Source organism: Pelodiscus sinensis, chromosome 18 (assembly GCF_052426305.1).
Source record: "Pelodiscus sinensis isolate ZL-2025 chromosome 18, ASM5242630v1, whole genome shotgun sequence".
Classification (NCBI taxonomy): domain Eukaryota; kingdom Metazoa; phylum Chordata; order Testudines; family Trionychidae; genus Pelodiscus; species Pelodiscus sinensis.
Window position 1 is genome coordinate 12703653 of NC_143069.1, and position 3471 is coordinate 12707123.

Genomic DNA, 3471 nt, shown 5'->3' on the forward strand with positions numbered 1-3471 from the left:
CCGCCTGCCCCAGGAGCGAGCCAGGGCCCTTGGCAGCACCACGGCCCTGCTGGGAGTCGCCACCACCCTCCCGGGGTTTGACGTAAGTGACCTCGGAGCCGGGGGGTCTGGGGCTGCAGGGCGCGGGGCTGGGAGCGTCCCCGGGAGGCAGAGGCAGGGCCGGGAATGGGCCGGGAATGGGCCGCGTTCTCCTTTCCCCGGGGAGGGGCGACCCTGGGCCCTTCAGGGGGGCTCTTGAGGGACTGGGCCCCAGACTGGGGAGTGGCCGTCAGTGGATCCCCTTGTTCCACCCCCGGAGTGACCCTTCAGTCGGGGCCATTGCTCAGGGTTGTCTCCTCGCAAGGCCGGCCCCGCCCCCGCCCCGGGAGGTGTCTCTGTCCGTCCCCCGAGCTCAGACCCGCCTCGGCGGCCGTTTGCATGGGACGTGCAGCCCCAGGATGCTGAGGGACCCCCCCTCTTCTCTCCCCTCAGAACTCCGCCGACTGGCCGAGGATGGGTCACCACGTGGCCCAGCTGGGCCTTTTCATTTCGGACCCATCCGAAGACGTCAGCCGGCTGGCCCGGGAGGGGGTGCACAGCCTGTATCAACTCCTCCTGCACCACAGGGGTAAGGAACCCAGCCGGGACCTGGGCCCCAGGGACACCCTGAGGGTGCCGGCGGCGGGGGGAGGGGACCCAGCCCTTTTCCCCCAGACTGGCCCAAGGGGGGATGCGTCCCTCTGTGTTCCCCTCCTTCTGCCCCCTGTGCCCCTCCATTTGCCCAGGGATGCCTGCAGGGACCCGTGGGAGGGGAAGGGCTCAGACCTGCCAGCAGAATGACCCTGTTGTGTCTCTTGCAGGCCTCAACATCCACCAGGCAGAGGACCTGTGGTGCAGACACTACTACAAAGAAAGATGGGTCCTGGCTCACAGCAACAGCGTGAGGGTGGGAGAGGTAAGGACGCGCTGCCAGGGCAGGGCAGGGCTCGGGGGTGGGGCTGGCTGGGGCCCTCGTGGGGGTAGGAGGGTCTTGGGGGCAGGAGGAAGCTGTGACCTGGGGCAGGGGTTGGGGTGCCGGGTGAGGAGAGCGTCTGGGTGCAGGGTCTGGAAGGGAGTTTGGGGGAGGAGGAAGCTGTTTTAGCCCCAGGAGTTGGGGCCGGGCTCTGGGCCGTCAGCTGAAACCTCCTGTGCTGTTGATTCCAGGTCTTTGGGCAGCTCTTCACAGCAGAGCAGGAGAATTGGTTTTTGGACAAGGCTCTGCTCGCTGCCCGCTCCCCCCTGCGGCGCCCCAGCCAGGCCGGGCTGGTCCTGGCCCACGCCCTGCATGGGCAGGCCCATCAGCTCCTGGAATACATGGTGAGCAGCCGGAGCAGATCAGGAGAGTGGGGCAGGGCCAGGGTCTCCTTCCCATCCCCTCAGGGAGTCCCCCGCCCCTTTCCTCAGGCTGCCCCCACCCCACGTCCCTGCTGGCAGAATCCCTCCTGCCCCTGCGAGCGTCCCTGGGGGTGGGGGAGGCTCTGAACACAGAAACTGTCCTAGGAGGCGGGAGGGGGCCGAGGTGTCAGGAGCTCTGGGGGGGGGGGGGGGTCAGGAGCTCACCCTGCGGGCCTGACGGGGGTGACCAGAGAGCAGGGGGAGGAGGGTGGAAATGCTGGGGGGCCAGTTCCCCTGAGTCCCCAGGGATGAATCTGACGGATTCTGCTTCCCTTGCAGCAGGAAGACACCCAGTGAGAGCAGCAAGAGCTGAGGAGCCAGCAGCTGCGTCCCCCTCCCCCCAACCCTCCCAATTGTATTGAATTGTATTTACATTCTCATTAAACAATGTTTCAAAAAACATTTGGATCAGGCTTGGTCAATAATTTGTAATGGGGGGGCCATTTTGGCAACTGATCAAGGGCCACATTTCTACCGAGGGCTTTGGGGTCTGGGACGGGGTGGTTGGGTGCAGAAGGGAGCTTAGGGGTGGAGCCTGGGTGCAGGGGGGGGGTATGATCTGGGGCGGTGGATAGGGGTGCAGGGTCCAGGAGGGGGTATGGGCGCAGGAGAGGACTCTGGCCTGGGGGAGGGGCTCTAGAGGGGTGCAGGGTCAGGGAGGGAGCTGTGACCTGGGTGAAGGGGGAGCAGAAGGTTTGGGGGAAGGGGTGCGGGTGCCAGAGAGGAGTCTGGCCTGGGGGAGGGGTGTCGGGGGGGTGCAGGGTCAGGGAGGGAGCTGTGACCTGGGTGAAGGGGGAGCAGAGGGTTTGGGGGAGGGGGTGCGGGTGCCAGAGAGGAGTCTGGCCTGGGGGAGGGGTGTCGGGGGGTGCAGGGTCAGGGAGGGAGCTGTGATCTGAGGGAATGGGGGACGCAGGTTCAGGTGGTCGCCTGGGACAGGCAGTCGGGGAGGGGACGTGGGCGCCAGGGGCAGGCTCTGGCTGCGGAGGTGCCTACCTAGGCAGCTGCGTATGGGGGAGCCCGACTGTCACCTGAGGGGATGGGGGAGCTCAATTTTCAACTGTGGGGAATGGAGGAAATACTGGCGGCTTTGCCAGAATAGCTGTGCCAGCGGGGGGGGGGGGCGGGGGGGGGCTTTTGCCACACACCCAAGCCAAGCCAGCTGTGGCGGCAAAGCCTTGTGATGTAACCTAAGCCCTTGGCAAGGTCGGGATCAACCTGCTCTGACAATTTCTCGGACCGGCGGGATGAGAAACAAGGATCGTGCAGGGAGATGGGGATGACTAGGAAGCGAATCCAGGTGTGGGGGGAATATCCTGGGTTGGAGGGTCAGTCGATACCCCCGCCTGCCACTGTCTGCCGGGGCTCTGCCCGCAAGATGGAACCAACAGCTGAGTTTGCTTTTCTGCCCCGTCGTGGGCACAAAAGGCCCAGAGCAGCCTCCTGCTATCTTGGAGGAAAGGGGCCAAAGTTCAGGAAGCAGGTGCCAGGCTGGGCTGGAATCCGCGAGCGCCGCTTTTGCTTTGCCCTTCCTGGAAGCTGGGCTGCAGGTGAGTGGCGGTTTCATCTCTGCTCTTGGGGTGTTTCTTGTGGGTTCCGAGTGTGGACCTGAGAGGGGCTGCGCAGGGGCAGTGTCATGAACGAGCTGTAAGCGTTACAGCCCCTTCTGCGCAGGCTGGCTCCAGCCTCCCGTCTGTCTCCAAGCCCTGGGGGAGAGGCGGGAGGCCAGCAGCATGGCCTAGTGGAGGGGGCAGGGGGTTGGGCGTAAGAACTCCCGGGTTCTAATCTAATGCCACCTAGTGACTAAGGCACAAGTTGTGTGTTAGACCCTTCCTCCTCAATTCTGCGCTCACTCTCGCGCTGGTGACCTTGGAGAGGCCTTTCAGGTCTCCCTTTCCCTGTCCATCAAAGGCAGGCAAGTGCGATGTAATGCCCTGGAGCAAGTGCTTTGGGACGTGTCGCACAAGTGTGCCTGGCTCACAAGCGTGTCAGCACAGGTGTGTAAAAGCGTGACGAAGGCTTTGAGATCGATGCCGAAGGCTTGTGAGGCTGTGGCTGGCC

The 3471-nt window shown here is 64.5% G+C and overlaps 1 long non-coding RNA gene across 1 annotated transcript; it reads left to right on the forward strand.

The window, feature by feature from the left end:
• Positions 1 to 838: 838 nt before the first annotated feature.
• On the forward strand, positions 839 to 1812 carry LOC149523234 (uncharacterized). The gene is made up of 3 exons (XR_016347188.1): positions 839 to 934; positions 1183 to 1335; positions 1693 to 1812. It is a non-coding gene; the product is annotated as an uncharacterized LOC149523234 (long non-coding RNA).
• Positions 1813 to 3471: the final 1659 nt, after the last annotated feature.